General features: G+C 40.2%; 1 protein-coding gene across 4 annotated transcripts in view; it reads right to left on the bottom strand.

Annotated features, from left to right (window-relative positions):
* CHRM3 (cholinergic receptor muscarinic 3) overlaps nt 1-26,438 on the bottom strand; it is a 278,689-nt gene extending 252,251 nt beyond the window's left edge. For all 4 annotated transcript variants that reach the window (XM_084515896.1, XM_084515895.1, XM_084515902.1 and 1 more), the window contains exon 1: nt 26,173-26,438. The gene's annotated coding sequence lies outside the window, so the exon portion shown is untranslated. The remainder of the gene's footprint in view (nt 1-26,172) is intronic.
* Nucleotides 26,439-26,617: the final 179 nt, after the last annotated feature.

Genomic DNA, 26,617 nt, shown 5'->3' with positions numbered 1-26,617 from the left:
ATTGTTCCTGTGCTGTTTGCCTGCTACAATCATTATGAGACCTGACTATTGCTTTCACAGAAAAAAGTGAATCTTTCCTGCCTCGCACTCTATATAAGCTACAGTGTAGCTTCAGTAAAACAGCAGCAAAGAAATCAATACCTTACTCTTCTGTTGACTCTGCCACTGACTTCAAGCACATTTCCGACATAGCCAATATGTGACATATTTGCCTCTACCAGCATAAAGGAACTTGCCGTTTGACCCTTGCCCTTTTCCCAGATAACATAAATGCAAACCTGTGAAAGTCTGCCAATATGGAAAAGCCTCCAGCTCTCCAGGAAGAATGAAAAAAAAATCTCAATCTGAAATAACTGGTGCTTCTGTGCTTCACACCAATGGACCTGTACATCAACGTTTACTGAATAATTCATGCACACATCACTTATGACTCCACAGCAGTATTCCTAGCTTGGTGCTTTATATACAGAAGTCTCAGTTTAGTAAAGTGGTGACAGAGAGCAACAGCACGATGGACCCCTGGGATGCACCTGCAATGCAGCTGGCAAACTAGTGCACAGACCAATGGTAAGACTGACCTTGGAAGAGAAAGAAAAGGTCCTTCTGAAGCTGGGGAGGACCCAGACTCCAGACAGCCCCACTGTAGCAGCACAGCAGGGACCAGTTCTGGAAAGACCTCATAAAAGCGACCTTACGGGCATCTCTTACTGATCAGAACGCCATCCACATTTACCTCTTCAGTGAAGCTGAAGATATTTACTACTTCTTCTGCTTGTCTGCCCTTTAAATCCCCCCAGCATCTTCTTAAAGTCTGACTGCTGGCTTTTGAAAGGTCCTCTTTTTTTTTTTTTTTTTTTTACCGCTACATCTCATCACTTTTAGCTATGAGGGCTTAAAGAACGTGATCTTCAGTCATGGCTTATATTCTATTTTTCTCTGTGATACTTATTAGAATCTGCAATACCCTTGGTTGTTTTTGGTTTAGTTTATTAATTTTTATATAAAACATCCCTGAATATGGAATCAGATGTGATGGAAAAGATTTTGGTACACCATTTAACTTCTACTTATGCTCACATACAATTAGATTTTTCCCCCAACTGCTTCACCTTTGGTTACCTAACACTTCAAGTTTCATTGTCAAACACATAAGCAACACCCATGTTCCATCATGTTCAAGGAAATTATTCCAACTAGGGGATGTAGTAGTTTATTAAACAAATCACTTCATTTTGCAGGATATGTATACTGTTTCTTTTTTTAGGTACGTTATGTTCTTTCTGCTGAGTTTTGTAAGAAGCAAAACCATTCTGCAAATCCAGTATCTCTGTCCAAAGAGAAAATACTGCTTATGCCAGTGCGCATGCCTCTCTGCCCCATGCTTCACACTGCTCCTTTCAAGCAAACTGTTTGCATTTTGGAGATTCTTCCGAAGCCTTTTTCCCTTCCCTTGCTTCTGCTTGTTTTTTTGGGTTAGAGACTATGCATGTTTTGGATTGAAAGTTAGATAATCCCATCATGTCAGAAATCCGTTATGGTTGTCAGAAGTCTAGAGTTTTCCATCTACACTTATTTTTTTCCTAAATGAAAACAGGGCTTTCCTTTTTCAGACTGTGGTTGTCAGACACCATCATATTCAGGCATCGCTACACAGACGTATCCACGTGTTTTGCAATCCTAGTTTTCATCAGTCACAAATCTGCAAATAAAATTAAGAAGCTTTGAGCTTTCATACAAAGCTAATAGTACGAATATTTAGTTTTGAGTGCTATATTACTCATATTTCAATACTAAACTGATATCTGATTTGTTTTCCTTAATCATATGCTAGCAAAGAACATTGACACAACAACATACAAAGTATATATACAGGGCCCTTCCTGCAGGTCTTCCCTTTCAGTAATTCTACTTCCCTTCATGCTTTCACATATGCCAGAAAGCACTAACTGATCAAGTAGTGAAACTAAAGCTTCAATCTTTTTTTTTTCTTAAAACATCCAGCAGCCTTCTATTACTATGAGATGTTTAATATAGCAAATAGCATAATGAGAAGGGAACCATGTTCACAAAGGCCTAATAAAAAAATGCATAATGCATAGACACTATGTACGCTATTACTATTTTCATAATAAATGCCCATGCCTTTCACATGGTGGATCAGGAGGATCTGAACACACAACCTTTTACATCTCTCTCTGTCCCCTATGGAAAAGCTGCAAGAGGAACAGGCAACACAGCTGCACCACGAACTCCTGAAGAAATTCACAGCTAATATAGGATTATTTATTTACTTATTTTAAGACCTCATTTCTGCCCATGTGTTTTCTGTGCCACTTATCATAACATTGCTTTTATCATCACAGAGCTTTTATCATCACAGGTCCAATATTGTGGTTCCTGAGTTACTTACTTGTCTCTGAAGCAAAACCATGGCCTACTAGGGCAGTCAGAAGTTAACAGATACCACTGAACATGTATTTGGCACATTTGTGCCAAAAGTTTTGAGGTCCAAGTATGATAAATGGCTGAGATCTGAACTCTGTTTCAAACATTCATTACAATGACTGAGTATAGCATCAGCTGAATATATACAAAATGCTAATTATATCAACATTAAAAATGAGACCAGATGCTTGGGTCAGCAGGGACTGTGAACTGCCCAGAGCGACCAACCCCAGTTTGCAGAAGAGAGACGAGCGCGCCCAGTCTCCTGGCTCCCAGCCTGTTAGCTAGAAGCTCTTATGGGAAGGAGTGAATCACCCATTTATCCTTTTTTTCTTTTTTTTTTTTTTTTAATTAACATATATAACAGTAGGTAAGTGACACTTTACATGCCAACCAGGCCAAAAATAATTTTCTCCTTTTCTTGACCTGACAACAGAATAAGTGTGAAAGCGAGCGCAGAGATGGCCTACTGCAGATACATAATAAAATAGCAGGGGATATTTCTTGATAGGTCAGTGATGCTGCTGCAACTGCTAAGGACTTTGAAGCCACAAATATTTAAGCTTCCAAAGATAGTCAAGTACAGATCAGCTGGGTTTTAAGAAGTTCATGGGAGAAGAAAATGTTTGGGAACCTGGACCATCATGCAGCTCAAAACACTTTCACAGAACTCAAGTGAAAACTGTGGAGCACTGTAGCGCTTGAGAGAAAGTTTCAAGGTTTTGATGTTCTACCTTAACACCATCCAAATCCATGGTATTGCAAGAATCTTCTCAACATTTCACCATGCAAGAACTTTGAGTTCACAGTGCAGACAGTCAGAAAAGGCATATAAAACCCAAGGCAACAATCAGCAGGAAGAGACTGAACTGTTAAACAGAAAATAATGCAAAAATAAACTTTGTCCATGAATGTGTACTGATATAAGGAAATGCAATGTATGCCAAGTAGAAAAGAAAAAAAAAAAACTAACAGATTTTTAAATCCTGTGAAAGTCTGCTGTGAATTTTACTGCATATTGCAAGTACTGTTTTCCTGGACTTCAAAAAAAAAAAAAAAAAGCAGAAATTAATAGCAGTCATAAAACAAATTGTAGGGTGCATACAGGCACATAAGCCATACTTTTGTGTTTCTCCCGAGACTTCCACAGGGTCGAAGAATAAAAAGAGTACTAACAACAGAGCTGTGTGATTAGTCTTCAAAGAGAACTGCCTCAAACTTTTCTTTTAACAAAATAGGATTTTTATTGTGCTAACATTCACAACAGCTATTGAATTGATGTTACCAGAAATCATTTTTGATTGATGTTAAATTACTTAATGTATTTTATGTATAGTAACGTATAACAACATGATTTACTATGTTAAAGTATTTAATGATATACTGGAGACAAAGTTGACTGAGAACATGGCATTTTGATGTGTTGTTTTTTTTTCCAGCTTTCCAGAGGTCACCCATCTACTCACAGATACTGAATGGAAGCCTTCCCAGCTTGCCTTCATTGGTTCCCTTCTTTAAGAACTTTATCTCCTCTATCAGACAAATGGTAAGGCAGTGACCATTCTCTGCTGTGCACTGTTGAATGAGAAGTAGTCCCCAGCAGCACATGTACTTGGAAGATGCATCACGTCTGGATGCAGATCTAGACAGGGAGACCTCTGCTCTGCTGCTCCTATTTAAGGTTGGTAGGATGAGGAGAAAGGGCAGCAGTGTTTTGATTTGGGAAGTTTAACTGAAATTGAAAAGCAACACAACACTATTAACTAACACTACTGAAAAATTCTTTAGACAAGTAGTATACTACTAGAGTACCATTGGAAGCACACGAAAAAAAAAAACAGCTTTTTAAGTTAAATCTCATTAAATTTTAAAAATATTTTTGTTGTCTGAAAGCACAGGGGATCTTTCTTGAATGCATCTTAAGTGAATGCAGATTATTTAAGCCCCACACATTTTGAATCCTAAGTAACTATGACTAATTTGTATCGTAACGCCCAAGCAAGAAGAAAACTTTAAACTAAGCATCATCCAATTATTAGTTCATTGTGCAAGAACAATTCCCATAGAGTTCTCCAAAACAAGTAGCACACGGCAGCCAACATACCGTCTTCATTTCTTCTTTGAACTGTTGCAGTAAGTGTTTAGACTCCTGAAAAGGTCTTCCTGTATTTTACGATTTAATGAGGAAACAGATTTTATGGAGAGATATTCTAGCTACAGAATTTGTTAAAGCATAGGGAAAGGGGCACACAGATTTAGGAAGATGTATTTTATTAATTTTAAGTTTCCCCAATGTAAACAGCACTTTCCAGATTTTTGTTCAAATGAGTGAAATTAGAGCTTCATTACTAAACAAATATACACAACAACCAATTCCATTAGCTTCACTTACATATTACTTTAGAAGAAATACTCTGAGGAATTCCTTCCACTGAGCAGTACTCATAGGCTTAAAAATATACTTGCTATCAGTAATATCACCTTTTAGAAATATTTCAATACTTAGACCATGAAGAGACAAAGATGCAAAGTTATCTGTTTTCTGGAAAAAAAAAAAAAAAAAAAAAAACACTCAGGAGGATTTGGATTTTTAGCACTGTCAGATGCAAAAAAAAGCGAAATAAGATGTAGACTTAAACTGAAGCTAAGTCTTCCAAAAGAGGGTATATTTTTACCCTTTTGTGGTAATAGTGGTAATTGTTCAATAACATGGACTCAATCCTATGTCATGAGAATAAATCATAAAACAAGTGGTCTGTGATCAGAAATACTTGAAGTACTTGAGTCAACCTAAAAACAGCTTTTTGTATACATTGAACTATGGGAATAACACTAGCATTTTCTTCTACAGCACCACCTAGGGGACTTGGGCTAAGTCACTAGCCCTTTCAAAGTCCATGTTTCAGGTTGTGGTCCCCAGCTCCACATCCAGGGTTTGCCATCCTTGATTTCAGAAACTGACTGCTTCAGCTATACAAGTCCTTTGAATCGCTTATTTACCAGTTTGATAAAATGCGTAGACAGCATAATTGTCAATGATTTCATCTTTATTTCTAGACCGTTAACAAAAATGATTTTCAGCTCTGAATAGATGGACAGGCTTTATTTTGAACAGCTCCTTTTGAGAAGGCAGCCTGTTCTTAATCTGCTTAGGATATACTTTATTGATAATGTAATTAGTGTAATGAAGTGATGAGCACATTCCCAACTTCCACTCCTTGCTTCCGGGACTGCTTACGCACTCGACAACAGGAGTCACTAGAAATAGCGCACCACCTGCTCTGGTGGCACAGAGGAGGTGCTGCTCCCTCCTTTGGTAACGAGGGCCGATGGACTGCAGAAGTCATGCCACTTCTGCTGCCTCCCAGGCAGTACAGGTAAGATACTCCCAGGAGAGGAGCAACTCTGAGCACATCAGGCTGTTAAAAAGGACGGATTTTGCATCTTCCCTCCTCAAGTGGCCATATGGTCCCCACACTCCTTGCACTGCTTCTCCTCGTGTGCCCATCCTTCAGGACCCAGCCCTGCTGCACAGCTTGGGCCTGCTGCCCAGTGCCCATCTCAGCCGTCTTTCGGTGCCCACCCCAGGGCAGCCAGATACCTCAGGGGTGCTGGGCCACCTGCAGCTGGAGAAGCCTGAGAGGAGGCAAGAGGAGAAATACTCTCCTTCCAGTGATGCAGGATGGCCAACAAGCACAAAGCTGCCTCATGCTTTTACTTCCCCTCCAGCCTGTACTTGGTCACTGCAGACTGCACATCTAAATCCCTCTCTTCTCAAGCCACTTAGCACTTAGGGGTATCCAGCCCTCTCCAGGCTGTTTCACTTTTCCCTTTAGTGTGGTAGAAATGTTAGTGTCAGGTACATTTTCAGGCTCCATCACTTAGGCAAGGTTTAAAAAAACAAAACAAACAAACAAACAAAAAAAAACAATCTTCACTTTTGGTAAATAGGCAGGTTTTGGAAAAAGGTAGAGATATGTTTTACTTTGGGTAAGCTTTAATTTCTGAACAAGCCAGGTTGTTCAGAACAACTAGCATACAACTAACAACTGGCATGCACTAGAGAGATAAAAACCAGTAAAGAAGGCAGAGCAGCAACTCTCCTCACGTACCACAATTATTCAGGCAGATATTAAAATGTCAATCTCAACTAAACTGACCTTGCTCATTTCAATTCTTTTTGAGGAAGCATTCCTATTTCTCCACAAATTTCAGGAAAATGTTTCATTTATCCAAAGTACTTGAGACTGAGAAAGTTGACTGGACTTAAGTTACCCTAAATACTACTGGAAGCACTAAACAAGCAAAAACCACAAATATCTCTTTTCCATCCAATAAATGAAAAAGATCCTAACTATATTTTTAAAAGGTCATTCATAAATCACAAGTCATTTTAAAGTGATACTTTCAAATTCACTGAATTTCAACAATTTCAGATAGACTAGAAAAGCTTATTTACTATCTTCAGATACAAGCACCTTTGGAGGTAGCTCTGGACGTTGGCCACAATCTCAGTGGAAAGCGGAGGAAAGCTCAGGAAAAAAAGAATGGCATACAGAAATCGAATGGAAATACCTCCCTGACTTCATATCTCACCTGTGAACTGTTTAAGATTTTTTTTTTTAAGATATGAGAGCTTGAGTGGTTTACAACAGGTTCTTATAGCAACCCAGAGCATTTAATAAATCCATATATTGATGGTGCACAACTATGCAAAACACTGTACAGTAAAAATAAGCAACATACTTCACATCATCCAGAAAGGTGCAACAATTTCACAGGATCTCAAAAACATAAGCTTTGTGCAACATGAAAACATGATTTACCTTTGGTTCTTATCTTGAGCAGTGTACAGGCAATAGGGTCTCCATGGGAATCTCCATGTCAGCCACAGGAATCACTACGGTATGGAAACCCCACAAACTTGCTGGTGGGAACCACTACACAGGTAGAAGCTTTGCCATAGGCTTTTAAGAACAATTCTGCATTAATTTGTAACCAAATATCTGATGTTGTTCTTAGGGATGAGCCTTAACCTTGAGCAAGCAGCAGAATTTTTGTTTTAGACATTCCTGCAGTTCAAGTCAATATATCCATCATTTCCTACCATAATCTGTCACATGGCATAGGAAATGTAAGAATTTACACTTGTGTGCCTTCAGAAGTGAGTGAAGTGATCCTGGTAGTCTTTAAAGATTCACCTGCAGAAGAGATCTTTGTGCTTGAGCCATACCCTGTCTGCTTACAGCAACAGTATTCCTCCTACATGCCACCATTTCCTCTCCCCAGTGCAAACACACAGCATAAATGTGCTTGTAGTCTAATTTATCCCAGCGTAGAAACTACAATAATGCATGAAAATGTAAAACTTTGTCATGTTTCACAGTAAAACCTCACTACAATGAGACCAGTATCAACGATTTCTCAGGTATCAGAGCTTGATTACTAAAAGAATAGATTGCTAAATAAAATACAGATTACTAATGATTACTAAAATATAATGTTCGTCAGTATTAGTTGAGAAATTATGTACAGTAAGTATATTCATCAGATTACATAGTACCTCATACTTGCTCCCACTCAAAATGGTTTATAATAATAATAAATCAAAATAAATATTCAAACCAGGTATGCAAGGCAACAGAATAATTCTGCTGTTTAAAAAAAAAAAATAAGTTAATAAGCCTTTAGCTCACTTTGTACAGCTTTTAATTAGTTACCATTTGCGAAGTGAAAACAGAACTTGAAGAAACAAGAGAATTAAAGAGAAAAGGATGAAGCCACAGAACATTTGAAATTATGTTTAAGGAAAAATTTCATACCATCAAAAAAAATAATGGAACTCTGTTTCTAGAGAGGTGAGTTCATTAACTACTATTTGTTCTTGTAGAAGAATTAAACGGATATTTTTCTCTAGCATGCTGCTGGGAAAGGACTGGGCACATTTGAACCAATTCCAGTTTCATTCACCTGAGTTAAGCACCTGATTACCAAAAGGATGTTCAACTTATTTCCTCACAGATCTATACTGGCATCCCACGAAAGGGTATTCAGTATCCAAAGTCACAAGCTGGGATTATTATGAGCTTCGTATGATTGTTTTACAGCTCTCCTACTAATGATTAATATCTCTAGCAGGCTGTTATCTTGATGGCAGAGCAGCATACTAAACTTGACATGCGATTGCTGGTACTTTATCCTCAATCAAAGGCAAATCAAAAATAGGAGTCGATAAGAGGCATACCAGTACTTAAAATTTATATAGTGACAGATGGTAAGAAGCCAACATCCTCTAAAATTTTGAAAATATGATATAAATATATCCTTTCGTTTATAAGACCACCTAAACAGAGATTTGAGTGAGATCACAGTTTTTCTACACTCTAGATGTACAAACCAGCAGGTGAAGGAAAGATGAGGGGTGGAAAAAACAATAGGGAGTCACAATTTTTAGTAAAATGCTTTTCTCATTACTTGGTTGCCACCACAGAAGCCAGCAGAGACTGCGAATGAAAAAGCAAGAGTTTCCAGCTCCTCAGTCTCCTCAGACCAGCACTCATCCCATCCTGTTACATCAGAGAAATGCTAACAGTGTTTTACAATCATATTTGTGTCTAAAAGAAGCAATGAAGATACAGTAAAGTCTTACAAAAGCAGTTTATAACCCAAAAATTGAACTTTAACTTGAAATCTGTTTCAGTTTACATTTCAACTGTTTCACCTATGAAAGTTTCCACTTCTTGCTTAAAATAGCAAAGACAGAACATTCATGTTTACTTCTACACAAGAACAAAACTTCCCGAGATATGAAGCAATGAAGAATATATGTACATGAGAGAGTGGAGCAGCTTTATGGTCAAATTATTCAGGTACTTATGTAAAGAATACACATAGCTGGAAGAGTTCATTCTCGTTATCATTAGAAAGGAACTGTTGACAAATAAACCAACATTATTTTCATGTTCTTGCAAAGGCTGATGGAAGCCTTATATTAAAAGATTAAGAAAAATGATCTAAGAAATGCAGCTTCTGTTCCTGCATTAACCTGTACATATGCTTATATGCCCAGACAACCTAGCTTTGACTCATTCCATCATTTTACGTGTAATATGTAGGACTCACAGTGAGAAGAGCTCTTTCCCTCCTACATCCACTTGCTCATCTTTGCAGGAAAGCTATCATCAGGTCCTAAGAGCAAAAAAAAAAACCCTCTCACGTAACAGTACATGAAGACAAGTGAGGAATTTTGAGCTTCTGAAGACACACCATATCTATGCACATATATTTAAAACTGAAGAAAATCAGTCACCATCTATGGAAGTTCCTGCCAGACTCTTGCAATCCTGGAGTGAGAAGTAGGGGTGGCAGAAACGTACTTGCATACAAACACATTTATTGCCTTATTCGTTACTCTGGAAAGAAGGTGCCAGTAAACAAACAGCTCCCAAGAAAATAATGTTTACTAAAGACTACATGCAAATGGTTTTGTTTTTAAATGCTTGGGTTTTCTTTGCTGTGATTTTGTCAAAGAATTTAACTTGCTTTATGTCTTGAAGTGACTCTACTTTTAGTCCTCTTGCATTGTTTCTTGTATAAACAGGCAAGAAACTATGAAGTATTAATCTTTTGTCTTTTAAATAAAACTGTGAAGCCAACAGATTTTTTGTTGTTCAACCTGAAACACTATTGTTCATGTGTTGTTTGCTTTTTTTTTTTTCCTGGCAAGACACAGACCAGACTGAATCTTCTGTCAAACAAATCTGTTATACTCAACTTACCAGGAAAAGGCATGAAAACAGAGACTTAGGTTTGAAAGAAAAGCCCATGCTCAGTGCTTACAACTATCACTCAGGCTGAACAGTACCCTCCAAGGTGAGGGGAGAAACAGAACCTATGGCATACATTTCTGACTTCCCAAGAATACACTGAAGTCTCAAACTGTTGTGCTTTCCCTTGAGGGGCTTTTTTTGAAAGGCTCTGAGTGATGAACAGAAACAGGCACACAGTGACTGTCAGTCACAGCTGTGCCCTTTCCCTTGCAGCACAGACAGTCCAGCTTCTCCAGGACTGCTGTGATTTATGGTCACACACCTCCAGGCACAGCAGCTCCCTGAAAACACTGGGAGGCAAAGCAGGACAGCTGCTCAGTGGTCAGCATGGTGACATCGGGGTCATGGCTACAGGACAGCCAGTTCACAAACAGCCCTTCCCAGTCCACGAGACACGGGCACCCAACCTTCCCATCGAAGCTATACTGTGTGGTATGAAACGCAGCATTCAGATGTTTTCTTTCTCTAACAGTACAGAAAGAGGGATGCTTGCTCAGGACAAAAGGGATGTGATGGCAAGCCCTTGCTCAGGTGGATGCCAGCTAGTCACACAAGGTGTACCTACAACTTGTGAGCACTGTAGCAAGGTGTTTGGAGCAGTCTTCAGGGAAACAAACACAACATTCAAAACTCCTTAGAACAAGGCACGCAGCCTGTATGGTGAATGAATAATCTATCCTAAGCTAATGATTTCCCTTCTCTTACCCAGCAATGCTCCTACGGCAGAGATAATAGTTTTGCAAATATGCAGGCACTGAGCAGGACTGCTAAGCACTCCTGATCCAGCATCATCTCCCGAGAACACCTCTCATGCACACAGTTTAAACCTGATCAGCTCATCTCTTGACCTGCAAACATGACCTTTTGCCAAGAAATTTTGTCCCTTGACTCACTGAGAAATTGGAACGAAACAGCACTTCAACTACCTTTTCTGTCTCTTTTTCAGTACTCAACCTGCCTGCTTTTTACTGTTAAAAGGAATCTCGCAGCAGAAACACTTCCATTTACCCCAAAAGGGGATTAGGACTTCTTGGAAACATTTTTAAAATAAACAGTTTCCTTACCCTGTTTAAACAATGATTGTTTAAGCCAAGGAGTCAAAACGACTCAGAGGAGTTGTACTTGTCATTGTACAATATTCAGCATGATCTACAATGTGACCAGGCAGCAATGACCTGTATTAATCATGGGCCAAAGTATAATTAAGGTAAAATTAATGGACTGTGATGGTCTGGCAATTCCTGTCCACATTCTCACTCTTTCTGCTGGCTTGCCAGAACGCTGCACTTCTGGTGGAGAAGTGGTCTGCAACTGAGGCCCAGCGCAGGAATCCCTTCTGCAAAGGGCAGGCTATTAAGTGGAGGAGAAAAAAAAAAAAAAAGACTCAATTTATGTGAGCATATGGAGGAATTCTTTCCACCCTGATTACGGCAATAGCTATCGGGCAGGAGAGCACTGGCAATCTACCTACGTCAAAACTGCCCTGTCACTGTAATCAACGGAAGCCAGAAAATTCCCCACTAAGGCAGTATCCCTGCATTGTAAAGGAGAAAACATTTCACTTCTGATCTGCTGTGTGGTCTAAATACCATGTCTTTATATAAAGAAAATCAATAATCTTCCAATATCAACCCCCCTAATTCTGAGGAGGCATCTGACTGTCACAGAATAAAGCTGATTCTTTAGAGAGTGAAAAAAATAAATTTATTCAATAAGATTAGCAGAGCACTTTTTCAGAGGGCAAAAATGAAACCCTTTGTGTAAACGGCTCATTAGAAAACTATCAGTTTACAAGCTTGTAAGCATATTTGGATATAGCTGTGTCCCACCATTATGGAATCACATTAAGATTATATATAGAGACTGCTAGGAACCAGATTTTTATATTTATCCCTCATTGAGAGGTGCCTGTGTGACTGCTTAGATGTGTTTAGGATGGGAATAAATGCTAGTGAACTATTTCAACAGTTGCGCCTCATCTCAGTTCTGCCATTGCCTTCAGGCTCCCGCTGCCTCAATATCAGACAACTCCTACTTTCTCATGGAAACTGAAAACATCTATCCAGATTATCAAGGCACAACAGCAATGCTGAAGCTTTAAAGCACTGTGGCTTCAAATCCACGACTGACTAAAACAACCTTCCCCCATGACTAGAATTATTGAACTTCAAACTCTCTTTGGGCGGCCAGCCTGTCTCCGTGGTTGGTTAACTGTCCTCTTCTGCCATCTCTGAATTTTAACTGGAGAGTAATAAGAAGAACGGCAAAGAGGAAATCTCAGTAAATTAAAAGGGGAAAATCAGTAACGTAATGAAAATCAGAGTGTATGGCATCCATTTGCTGCATATGCTAAAGAGTTAAATTTCCTGAAGTAGAAATACAGCTGTTGTGAACTGCCAGGATCCACTGGTCATGCCTGAGCAATTGGTCAAGTTCCTTCAGCTGTAGCTAGTTGACTAATTAATTTTTACAGGCTTTGTAAGAAAAGTAAACAAAATCCTCAGACCAGTCAGTTCTCTCAGGTTTCTGTGCTGAACTCATTACGCAATATGGCTGCTCTGTAGCATCAGAAGTTTTGTGCATTTAAGGCTCACCATTATTACAACAGTATGAAGAAACTACAGGTTTGGTAATCGAAACACGGACATTCTCAACTCATACTTGTGCAATGGGAAATTGATTATAATACAAGGGAATAACCTGAATAAGCTCTTTATTCTCCAGCATCAAAATGGCAACACTCAGCATACACTTGTGGTAACTTTTCTCTCGGAAAGAGAAGTAACAACATAGAAAGTACACATTAGTATAGAGCACCAACAGTATGTTAAAGAAAATTGATGCAGTTAGTACAGCCTGTCTACGTAGTCCCCACCCATCCCCAAGATGCCATAAAGGCTACAGCTACCTTAAACTCTGAGAACGCAAACACACGAACACATGTACTGGATGCTCTGTGCAAAACTGAGGATGACCCTAGAAGCAATAGAAACTGACATAAGTAAGGACAGCTAATGGAATTTGGCTAATCCGTATCCACATTTCTTTATATTAAGCTCTTCAACATAAATATTGCCATGTTCTACAGCTGTTTGCACACAGTTATCTGCACTTGCATACAAAAGGAAAACTAGCTTTTCAGTCAAACTGATTGTGCATATCCAGCTTTGCATCTTCCTCTGACATTATGAACTCCTGAAAAATCTTCACATTCTAACATCTTTTTCTTCACCCAAATCCAAAATTTTAGTTAACTTTTTAACCGGTTAAAAAGTACTCAATGTCTGTTTTGGCACATGTAGCTGACTGTGACAAGTTTTAACATACAGTCATTTATCCAGTTTATAGCACCCTGAACTACGTAACAGACAGTTACTCACATATTTATATGGTATCTCTGCAACATCCATGTTAATATCTCAACTAGATCTAGCATTTCACTTAAACCCAGATTGAAAAGATACTACCCTTGCCGTATAACGCAGCAATCTATTAACTTCACAGAAACACCGAGATTAAGCTGCTGAAGACTGTTAACTGATAGAAGCCATACAGAGGAGAAAAATGAGCATCTGATATTACTCGGCTTTCAGTCAGTATTCTCCAAGTCAGACTTTTGCTGAAAAAAGAAAATGCCAAAACACTGCCAAGAAACCAATCCATAATTAATACTACTCTTGCCATAGCAATATTATAACAAGGACCTTTCATTCTTGCAGGCCGATTCAGTAGATGACTTTCTTAATTTTACATGCACAATACAAAATGGAGAACTCCAGCTCTGTTCCCTGTGTGCCATTTCACTTGAGTTTCCCCATTGATTCACGTGTTTTTAAACTTACATTCTACTAACACTCTCTCTCTCAAATACACCAAAAAAAAAAATTCTACCTCAGGCTCTACCTCTATTCTTATGCTTTTGTGTTTAATTAGCTGCCTAAAATACTTGTTCCAGTTCCATGATTCTCACAATGAAAAGTGGTGTGTGTATGTATTTACATATATATACACACACATACACGTATGTATGTATGGGTCATTGTCCCAAATGCAAACTTGTAAATACGGACAAACAAGAGTATCTGGAAGAATTATTAAAGCCAACCAGGAGAAGAAACAAAGAAGAAACAAATTCAAAAAGGTAATAACAATCCTCAAATTAAGCATTCTGGCTTGCTTGTTACTCTGAACTAGGATCAGAGGAAGAATATTGCTTAAGCTTATCTTGACATGAAAATAGCAACACAAGTTATAGCTTTAATCTGATTTAAATTAATATAATTTAACTGCTGCAAATAGTTGGGGATATTTATTTCAATTTATTTTACTTAAGTTGATTAGGACATGCCTTGAAGTATGTTTTGTACACGTACACTCTCCACATCTCACTTGCCAAACGGAGGCTGCCTGGCCACATGTTTCTAGAATTCATATTTCTGTTCCATTTTAACTAGGAGAGTGTAATAGTTTCAGTAGGGGGAAAAAAAGAGGGAAGAATTTTTGATGCACTCCTACTGGAAAGCTCCAGGAAAAAAAGAAGTTATGAAGAAAACATAGAAGTAGAACTGTGCAGAAAAAAATACACTTTTTGTTGTCCAAGCTTGAAAAAGGAAGTAAAGTGAAATCCAGGATGAACTGAACCTTCTATTTGTCTAAATCCAAAGCAAAGAAACCTCCTTTAACTCAGTGGTGCTAGGTTTCACCCAACACCTTTCAGGATATTCCCATGAATGTTTATAAAAACAAAGAAACAAACAGAAAGATTGCAACACAGACAGATGGCATATACCTACAACCGTCAAACGTATGAACACTCCTTTTTACTGTTTTACCTTTTGGGTGTAGCCTGAATGAGCTAGCAAAGCACGCGGAGAGCAGCTTTTCTGCGTATAGTCACTGCTCTTAATTCTTAACAGCCTAGGACAGTTGGCATCAGGGATGGGGAGCACCCTCATTTTCTAGTTTAGAAATTCAGGCCCACACATAGTTTACCACCTTTACTACTAGATATCTGATTTCTTACAGAAGTGTTTCTTTTCAGCACTTCTGTCAAAAAACGTATGGTAACTACCCTGCATTCCCCATACTGCAGATACCAGTTAAGTATTGCAGGTTCAACCCAGTTTCTAATATATCCACAAAGCCTTATGTTAGTTTTTTTGTTGTTTATTTGTTCATTTTTAAACATTGACATTTGGAGCAGCAGCATTACCAAATGGAAAAACACAGTGAAAGGCTATCCAAAGGTATTTTCATTTAAAAAAAAAGGAAAATAACTGAAAAAAGGCTATGAATTTCAAACACATTCAATAGAAGGCTCCGAGTAACTGAAAGGAACAACCTTGAAATTTAGTTTTTCAGTCTGTCCAATGCTAAGATTCAGAAACCTTGCCCTTACAACACTGCAACACCCAATTTCAGCCACAACACAGAATGAAGAAGGAATGGCACAACCGCAAGAGGCTACAACACAAGTGCTTGGAGCATTCAACTGTTCTTGTCATTACAAATAAATATGCAATACAAATAAATTCTTACCCATCCCATTACATAAACCATAACAAGAAAACAGTACCATCTCATAAAAATATGGCTGATTTTTTTTTTCTAAAGTAACCTTTGTGTTCCATAACAGCCATAAAAATAGTAACTACTACACAATTTAAGAGAAGCAGGAGCAAAACTATATGGCTGTTGTAAAATGAGTGTATTATTCCTAGAAGCAAAAAAAAACTGACCAAAACAACGTATCAAGTGAAATGAGTTGATGAGTTCTGACACAGATAAAGATACAGGCCTCTCAGATGACTCACTGTACCATGGAAAGCTTCAAATTAATCTAACAAGGATAAGACCTCTGCATGCTAATGCTGTCTAATTTCTAGTAGCTGGCCATTTAGCTACATTAAAAAGCAGTCAGTACATTACAAATTTTTCACAAAATTTACAATTTTCTTACTGAAAAAAATATATCTGATCATATTTATCTTTGCACATCCACCTTCTTAAGCTTACAAATATGACAAGATAGAATTGTGCATATATGCTAACACTTTGAGAAAGAAAATAGATGACATGCTTTTTACTTATTATTTTCTTTTACATGAAGTTCAGTTGAGATGTGTTGCTTTTTATTTTTATTTTTATTTTTATTTATTTTTTTTTTAAGGCCTCAGTACCTACAGGTATGCCCTGGACCTTCATGGATCTCTCAGCTCTTGTTGTCTAGAGTAGCACAACCCTCATTCTTCTGCTTCAGGCATATAAAAGTTGGATTTTACCATAATTCAAGAGCTGCTCTTGGCAGCTTACATCAGCAGCAGATTTCCTCACAAGTGCCCTGAAAAGCTTCAGCATGTAATTCCTCACAAAAGTTTTGCATACAAGTACCTGTGTACTGAATCACACTTCTGGACATTGGACACAACAACGCCTTCTGAAATGAGCGGCTTTGAGTCCTAAACAGTTGTGTTTTTTTCCATCTTAATTCAGGATAGTGTTTGCTACATATCTATAAATAAAAATCCTTACTTGCTTAGCATTCCTAATGAGAAAGTCTTTCTAGAATCACAATTTTTGTTTTATAACTTAACATTGTTATTTGAAAAGGAGGCAGAGGAGCAAACACTAGTAAGAATCATGCTATCTGTTCAGCTTCAGTAGTTCATTCATGGACGGCAATAAATCACACAATGCAGAAATGAATATGACAAATGGCATTTTTCTTACCCAAACTAGAAAAGTAAATACCTTTAAAACTATTTTCTTCCCAGCTAAGAGTGTGTTTTTAACAATGGATTAACTTAGGTTGCATTCACAAGAAATATAGCTTGTATAAAATTTAATCTTCAGAATCATAGTAATGAAAATTAGATTTGAATAAATACTTTCATTAAAGTTTTACTTACAAAATTAGCATCTCATCTCTTTGATTTCTGCACATGAGTTTAAGACCTTGAAAAAAATCATCAGTTCTCAAAGTGTTTGGACACAGTCTTCAAACAAAGAGAATCATAGTAGCTTTTGTCCAAATTCATATGAATTTGTAACTTGGTTTAAGTTGTATTGTAGGTCCAGAAGAAGAACCAAATGTACTTAGGAAAATATTTGCTGTTGGCTCTTCAATCCGTGAGAGGCTAGCTCAAGCTGGAAGCACTCAAGCTAACAGTTGCAGTAGAAAACCAGAAATTTCTAGACAGGCTGTCGCAGAAAGTGATCATGATCTGGACAGCCTTTAAAGACTGATTGAAAGGTTTCTATTTATTAAATACACTGCTTTTTTTTTTTTTTTTTATTTACCACTTTTCATGGATGAACAAACCTGCTGCTATTTTTATAAGCCTCTTTTTCAATCTTGCTTGCACATTTTTGCCTCTTTAGCATTCCCTTTAGCAAACAAACACAGCTTTCATTGAGTTGAGTGAGAATAAAAATTACTGACTCAGAAGTGAACAGTATAAACACCGTCTGCTTCTTCTGAAAAGTATAGTTCATCTTCTCAAGTATCTGCATCTTCCATGTACTCGCTTTCACAAAACAACTGCATGTTTTGGATGGAGACATGGAAGGGGAGGAAGAGTAACACTCACTTCTATTTTTATTTAGAAGTCTTACTAGGCACTACAGTTTTCCAGTGAAAATGGCGTGTATGACTGAAAAAGAAAAATCTGAGCATGGCATACACCTATGATGGTCCATCAAGTGCAATGTCAAATGCTGTCAGTTCTGTTGATATACTCCCTTATCACACTGTGGGTCTTTAAGTGTCCTTATACACACTTATCACACTAAGACCAAGGAAAAGGACAAGCAATACCTAATGCCCACCATGTCATTACTAGCCATTAGCTACTGAACTACATTTTCCAGAAAAGGAGCTACAAATTATTCTTATTGCTTTTCTATTTATATTAGTTCCCTTTGCACTGAACAGGATTATTTTTAGCCACTGTTTTCTACGACTCAACCCTTTACCCCTTGAGTTACATTCCTATAAGCTTCTCTTACACATTTGGAGGTTAGCCCATTCAATTTTCTACTTCATAGACCTTTTTTTTCCCCCCTTTCAGTAATGTTTGTTCTGAAGTCTTTCTTCATTAACTTTAAACACCCAGATTCTGGATTTTCTGTCTTCCAGAGAAGATCAGTGTCCTTACCCTTAGGAGTGAACTTCTTCATCTTTTTCCCCAAAAAATATGGGATAAATTAAAAAAAAAAAATCATTAGAAAAAATGATACAATTAGAGGAACCTGAAATAAACATAGCTATACCCCACAAAGCCTCCTTACTAGATTTAAAACTCTCTGAAATTACTTTAGTGGCTCCAGCCCCAAAGAACGTCTCAAATTCTTCATGCCTTCAGTGCTCCTTAAGAGACATTTTAACAAAGTGACTTTCCTCTCATTTTATTAGAAGACATTTTCTGCAACAGGCATTTTAGAAATATATTTACATACATAAACATTCTGGGGATCTTTCCCTCCCAAGAATTCTGGGAGTAAAACAGTCTTAGCATTGCTTCACTATCACCTTTTGTAATGCTTCTTTAGCTTCTGTTACAGAATTTTCTCAAAGATTTCTCAGGTAGCAAAACCAGAACTCAATGTTAATCAGAGGAAGAATCTAGAGATATGACATACTGCTTGAAAATGGTGACTGACATTACGCTAAAGTCCTGGAAGGCTCTCCAAAAAGAGATGTTCTGATGAGAGAAAGCTGCGGACCTGTGGTCTTGCACGCAGTTACATTTTTATCATTGTGCCATCTACTGCTTGTTACTCACAACGTAAGCTTTGTAAAAAGGTATACTCTTTAAAAAGGTATACTTTTAACAAACATATAAGCTTTTATTAACTCAAAATCTGTCACAAACCATAATGCCAATCGTGGACTCACAAGAAACTCCAAGATTGCTCCATTTTCTTCCTCACTGTTCCACAGGTGTTTGGCACTTACACACCCCTCAGCCTCCTGACTTGTGTTTGGATACACACAACTTCTCATCTGTCATCAAGAGAGACCACAACGTAAAATGCAAATAAACATCTCCTTCATTTTGAAGGAAGCAAGATAGATGCTTCAGCTGGTAAAAAAAAAAAAAGAAAAAAAAAGTTAGAGATAAAGCACTATAGAATTCCAACTAAAAATTTGGGTTGCTTGATGTCCTGCTAGTACTATGGTTTTCCCAAATACCCACTGTCAAGACTGAAGAAGAGCCATCCTTGAGAGAAGATGCAGCACCATATAGTGAAACATCATAATGACAGAGATCTGCAGATTATTCCATGGAGTGATGTAATCCACCTCTGAGGAGACCGGGTGTTGTAATTATTATTTTGTTAGAAGCAAGAATGTACCTTTGTACAGCAATTGGGGATGCTTAATAAAAAGATAATTCTGAAAATCTTCAAATTCCATTCTTCTGTGACAGCTTTAAGTGTCTGCATTACTCCTTTTTGAAAGCAAGTTCTTTATCCTTTTAAATAGTTCTTATTATTGTGCTTGTTATATATTGAGATTGAGTAATTCTACTATTGTCTGCAGTGAAGTTCAAAAGGATTTGTTTCTATAGCAATACTTTGTGTTGATCCAAAAATTAATTATAAAAAATCACCATTAGTATTACCAATTTTTACTAGAGAAACGTGGAAGAGGGCTAAAAAGCTTCTGGTCAAAAAACAAACAGTAAGAATTTGAGCAGGTGACTACTATGACTACTACCAAGTGCACAGCTATAAAACCAAGCTTTGTGTGTCACCAAATCCTATATACACACAGCACATATTTCATACTTAATACATGCAGCATGGATGTTGCTGTCTGAATAAATGAGAGTGGACCCAGCTTCTGCTGCATTTCAGGAAATGAAAATAGGATAGGCTGGATCGATGGGCTGAGGTCAACTGTATGAAGTTCAACAAGGCCAAGTGCCGGGTCCTGCACCTGGGGTGCAATAACCCCAAGCAGAGCTACAGACTGGGAGATGAGTGGTTGGAAAGCTGCCTGGCGGAGAAGGACCTGGGAGTATTGGTTGATAGTTGGCTGAATATGAGCCAGCAGTGTGCTCAGGTGGCCAAGAAGGCCAACGGCATCCTGGCTTCTATAAGAAGCAGTGTGGCCAGCAGGGCTAGGGAGGTGATCGTCCCCCTGTACTCGGCTCTGGTGAGGCCGCACCTCAAGTACTGTGTTCAGTTTTGGGCCCCTCGCTACAAGAAGGACATCGAGGTGCTCAAGCGAGTCTAGAGAAGGGCGACAAAGCTTGTGAGGGGTCTGGAGAACAAGTCCTATGAGGAGCAGCTGAGGGAGCTGGGCTTATTCAGCCTGGAGAAGAGGAGGCTCAGTGGTGACCTTATCGCTCTTTATAAGTACATTAAAAGAGGCTGTAGAGAGGTGGGGGTTGGTTCTATTCTCCCACGTGCCTGGTGACAAGATGAGGGGGAATGGGCTAGAGTTGCGCCAAGGGTGTTTTAGGTTGGATATTAGGAAGAACTTCTTTACCGAAAGGGTTGTGAGGCATTGGAATAGGCTGCCCAGGGAAGTGGTGGAGTCACCATCCGTGGAGGTCTTTAAAAGACGTTTAGATGTTAAACTTAGCAATATGGTTTAGTGGTGGACTTGTTAGTGTTAGGTCAGAGGTTGGACTTGATGATCTTGAGGTCTCTTCCAACCTAGACAATTCTGTGATTCTGTGAAATCCACTGCAACACAGGGATGTGCATGACATTGTTCTTACCGTGTTTTACCAAGGTCTTTCTTTTGTGTTTTTAGTCAATGCAAGTGTGCTGCTTCAAGATAACGGCCTGCACACTCTCTCATTCCTGAGTAATAGTCATGAAGCTGATAAATGTTTTCCAGGTTGTTTGAAACCAAAAGTCGCAATTAATATTCTATATTAAGACTGCTATTATCTCACCAAATTATTTGTTTTTGTTGCAGCCCAGTACCTCCTAGGAGGTATTTAAGGTTTTAGGGAGATTTGTTATTGTTTTTAGGCTTAACTTGTTATTTCAAACCTATAAAGAGTAGAGTGGCTCTGCATAGCTGTTTATAATGCAAGGCTTAAAGAAGTGAAGTGCTTCTTCACTACATATTTATTAAGATTTCCTGAGAGTGACTTGACTGCCTTAATAATGTATTTTCTGCTCCTAGAAACCCACATAAGTAAATTTATTGACTTCAGCAATTATTTCATAATGGAATGATGGAGTCATAGGCTAGCAGCAGATCGCTCCTTGGAGCTATTTTATAAATCCTTGTAGATAATATATAGCATTTTTGCCTTCAATACTGTCAGGATTATTTCCTACAGATGATAACTCAGACCTTCATGCAGTGATGTCTAGAAGATTTCTCGGAAACCAGAAATCCTGGATGCTGGAGGGGACTTCTCAAGCTTAGAAGTACAACAGGAATATGGAGGCTGCAGTGTGTTATGAACACTGCTTCACATGTGTTGTGAAGACTGCAGATTTGTCCAGGAAAGAGATAACTTTAAACCTCACATGGAGCTCTAAGACCCACGCAGAGCCCTCAGTCCCAGGCTCCAGTACACCAGTGCTTGCAAGTAAGGGAGCAAGGGGCAGAATGGTGTGTACATGAGCACAGCTTGAGAAACAGACAAGCAACATTACATGCTGTAACTGACCAGAGGCATTAAGTCATTTTCTTTACCAAAAGTGAGGCACGCCAGAATGTTGTCACAGAAGTTCCAACCAACTTTTTATATATTTAAGTACATATATACTCATCACCACTCCTCATTTATTTATAAACTCATAGAGGATGGAGAAAAAGGGAAACCTCTGACCTCTTCGTATTGTAAACTTTTGCAACTGAAGATTCATTTTTTCCAATGGAGGTATACTGGGAACGTAGGTGGTCAGATTATCAACCACACACACCAGGAGATTATTCTCACATGTCACCACACCAGCTCCTCATTCAGAAAAATAAATGAAATATAATCTGAAACACTGCCTATCAAGTGTAATCCTGTCAATTACTAAAATTAAGTGGACAATACTGAATTGCAGTCACTGTGCTGATGGGAACTTGCTATAAACTAGCTAAACAGCCCCAACCTCTTGGCGATCAATGCAGGCAGGAGGCTCATGCCAGGAGCCAGGCGAGCCATCAGATGCTTGGGCTGCCCGCTGCTCTGCAGCTTAGTGGCTGCCCTGGCACACTGCACTTGGGTAAGCGAGGAAAACCCTGTGTTTGTGTGCATGAAAGTTTTCTAAACTGAACAGTTAAGTTTCTGTTTATGCCAGCTTTAGAATGAAAACACAGAAAAAAGAAGAAAAGGTAATGACACACAATTGGCTGTATTTTCCCATGATCCATAATGTTTGATAGCAGAACTACATTTCTCTATACCTCTCCCCGTCAAGATTAATTTACATAAGTATCAGATTGCCTCTAGCTCTCATTTCAATAATTGAATATTTATCATTTCTAATATAAATTGCTTTTTTTTCTTCCCTGAAAAACCTTGCAACCACAGAGAAGACCTTGCCTTCAGTTTGCAAACATTTAATGAAGAAATTCACTTAAGCCTACCTTCCTTTGCACTAATTGATGCCTCCACTATGAAACTACATACTCAGAAGAGGTGAGGGGATTAATCTTCCATCCTCTCTGATTTTACACACGGTAATTTCAACAATTTGTATTCAGGAGAACAGTTTTTCCCCTGACCTCAGTGATGCTCCTGGCCAGGCTTGCATGCAGGTTGCGTTGCAGTGGCATCAACCAAGGCACAAGGAGCAGAAAGTGTCACAGCATGCACTTCTCTTTTAAAACAAGAGGATGGCAGAGAAGTCCTGGAGCATGAGCTCCCAACCTAAATATGGCACACAGGGCTTATACAAATAAGAAACAAACTCCTTTATTCTATCTTGCACCCCGAAGACCATAGTCCACTGTGTACTCTACAGCATGATATGCCGTATGGTCCAAGAGTCATCAAGTTTGTGTGGAGGTGATGCACGGCTACCCAGCACCTCTGACCGACTGAGATCCACCTGGTACAGCGGCCACGCACCTAGGCAGCTCTCCCGAAGAAAAAAAAACAAACCAAGTCCTAGAGGATGCAGCAATACTGCTGAACAAACTTACCAAACAAACTACTTGTGGTGTTAACAAGCTCGCTCTTTTCATTCTAGGCTTACAGACCATTTAAATACTTGTTACACAATCACAAGTTAAGGTACTTAAAAATAGATGAAGATACCAATAGTGGTGCTACTGCATATCCTCCCCCACATAGTGCTCCATACTGCTCCTTATTTTAAATCCTAATTATACGTCTTTATTAAAGGGGGAACTGTCACTATAGCAAGGGATACTAATAATATTAGTAAACTGTTCTATCATATTACACACTAAGCACAGCAACCATGCAGTTGCACGCATTGAGCAGAGCTCTCATTGCCTTTAAATACCTCGCAGATACTTTGTCTCATCCTCAGAGCACCACATCAGCTCAGAGTACAACCTCTTCTTAATGACAAACCAGCCATTATTTCATAAAGGACAAAATTAATTAGCATTGTCCAGATCACTTTAAACTTTCTTCTAGTGTCAAGCACCTTTTGCACTCCTTCCCCTTCCTTTTCCAGTCACACAGCATTGCGTAAGCACAGTAATTGCTAACACAAGAAGTAGGCATGTAAGCTTTCTGTCTGCTAAAATCAAGACTGATGGAAGAAGGAAGGTATGAATGTAACAACTATAATTTTGGAATATTTAGGAGAAATTTCCACCTTAGTCATCAGAAGATTTTTCTTTCATATTTCAAGATTTGTTCCTGAAAACATTTATAGTCCCAAGTCTGAAATCCAAATACTAATGCGAGACAGGAAGGGTTTTAAAGCAGAAACTATAGCTTTACAATGAAAAGAGGCATGTGTGACATTTTTTTTAAACTAGCTTACAAATTAACCAAGACATCTGAATCCTTAAAACTAATATTTAGGAGTGAAACTTAATACACCGTTGAGCACTGTGTTTGAGATCTTTCATATGGTCACAGTTGGCTTTCACCAGGGAAATCTACTTCTGAGACAACTGCTCTAGAATATAGCCTGCATCCAACAATTTATTAACATATTACCAATGGTAAGATGAACTTTAAATTTCCTTTAGTAAAAGAAATAAAAATAAATTGCACTTGGGAGTATACAGATACGTGATATGAAGTACGTAATCAGCTGCTCCAGAAAATGCCATTCATCTACTTTAAAATGGCATGACTGTGCAACTCACAACAACTTCTGTAATAAATATGGTTCTGTTTCTTCTGAATGAGATGTGAAAAAAGGCAAAACTGAATTTCTGGGTTTGGTGGCAGCACACACAGCAGGTAGAAGGAAGGAAGAAAACTTGCAACCTGTTTTGATAGAGCTGGCAGTAAGTCAGATTAATTTCATACTAGATTATCCCTGGAGTATTTCATTGCCTTGCTACTAAGATCCAGCAAAACGGCAACATCCGAAATAGTCCAAGAGAATGGCTTTCAGTGTTTCAGCTCAAGTCAACCAATTCTTCTTTCCTACAGCTGAAGTTACCGTGTTCACTGGTACACAGTACCAAACTAAAAACACATTACTTTGAACTACTTTGAGATTCAGAACTAGAAACTGTGTAGTCTTCATATGTCTCTACAGGGCAATGCTACACAGGTAAAAGCTTCTGGTCAAAACAGAAGGACTAAAAAGAAAAGAAAGAATAAAAAAATAAAGAAAAAGAGAACCATGAAAACTTTTCAGAGCACACACCAGAAAACCCGGCAATACTTGTTCCACGCCATGGAGAACTGCTATCTCACAAGTGACCAGCTTGCCTCCATGCTGAAAGCCACCAAACCAGGCTTCCCTTCTGCAAAAGGCAGCATTATCTCCCACAGACCTGGTCCAACACCAGCAAGCAAACCAAACACTGTCAGATTAAACACACCAAAGCAGACGAAGGAAAATCAATAGACTGACTTTGAGGTATGGACGCATAATATCTAAAAAAAAAAAAAAAAAAAAAAGTATAAACGTTTCAGTTAACATAGGGTGTAAACACAGGAATATGCATTGCTCCGGCAGAAACATCCTCAGGAATCCTCCTGGCTTTTGTTTGCCTTTTTTTAAAGTTTCTCGACGTGTGTCAGCAATATTCGAGTTACCGTCCTCCTGCCCGCGACTATTTCTATATATGGGCAGCACAGATATTTGCTGGGATTCGCCTTTTTCCCCGAAGTAACCCCCGGTCATGGGAAGCCCCCGGCTGGGCAGCAAAACCCAGGAGAGACAACCCGCGGCCCCGCACGACCGGGCACGTCGGGGCTTTCCCGCACGGACCCTCGGCGGCGTTAAGCAGAGGCTGGGGCCCCGCTCCCTGCTCCCGGTTGCCCCCCGAGACCCCCCGGGGGGGGGAGACTCGTTCGCGGACCTTGCGCGGAGCGGCCGCCGCGCCGAGATGGCGGCGGGCAGCGGGGGCGGCCCCGGCCGGGGGAGCCGCGCACCCTAGGGCCGCCCCGGGTGGACGGGCGCTGCGGGCAGCCGGCGGCACGTCGGGGCGGGCGGCCCGGGGCAGGCAGGCAGCAGCAGCCGGGAGCAGAAGGGAGCGCTGCCCGCCCGGCGGCCCCACGGACGGGCACAGAGGGGCGGCCGCCACCTCGCCTCGCCGCTCCCGGGGCGCGGCTGTGCCCAAGCAGTGCGAGGAGAGAACGAAGGAGCGGAGTGAGGGGCTGCTCCAAACGCAGCACCGAGCCCCGGGGCGGCAGGCGGCGGTCCCGCAACTTTTCCCCTGGACACCCCCGCGCAGGACGGAGAGAGCCCAAACGCGAACCCGAAGCGGAACCCAGCCCCAGCCCCTCCGAGGCTCCGGTACCGTCGCTCCGCGCCCTACCTGCCTCGCTCCCGGCGAGCCCTCTCCTCTCCTCTCCGCTCCGCTCCGGGCGCTCCGGCGGCGCCCAGGTGGCGTTAGCAGCGCGCTTCCCACGGGCGGCGCGCCCCCGGCGGCCGGCACATCCCCCGCCGGGAGGAGGGCGCTCCGCTCCGCTCCGCTCCGCAAAGCACCGCGCGACCGCACCTGTGCCGGGGCGCGGCGCCGCCTCGCTCAGTCCCGGCCCCCGGGTGGGCGGGGGCGCGCCGGGACCCCTCGCCCCGCCGCCGCCGCCGCCCTCCCCATGCAGCCGCCGCACGAGGGGCGCCCTGGCTCCGCCGCCCGCCGCGCCGCGCCGCGCCGCTCATTGGTCCGCCCGCCGCTGACATCACGGGGCCCCGCCCCGCCCCGCCCCGCCCGGCCCGGTGCCCCGGGGCCCAGAGCGCGGCCCGGCTCCGCTGGCGGCGCT

Source organism: Aythya ferina (genome assembly GCF_964211825.1).
Source record: "Aythya ferina genome assembly, chromosome: 3".
In the NCBI taxonomy this organism is placed as follows: Eukaryota; Metazoa; Chordata; class Aves; order Anseriformes; family Anatidae; genus Aythya; species Aythya ferina.
Note: the sequence above shows the minus strand (reverse complement) of the source record. Positions and strands in the feature narration are given on the sequence as shown.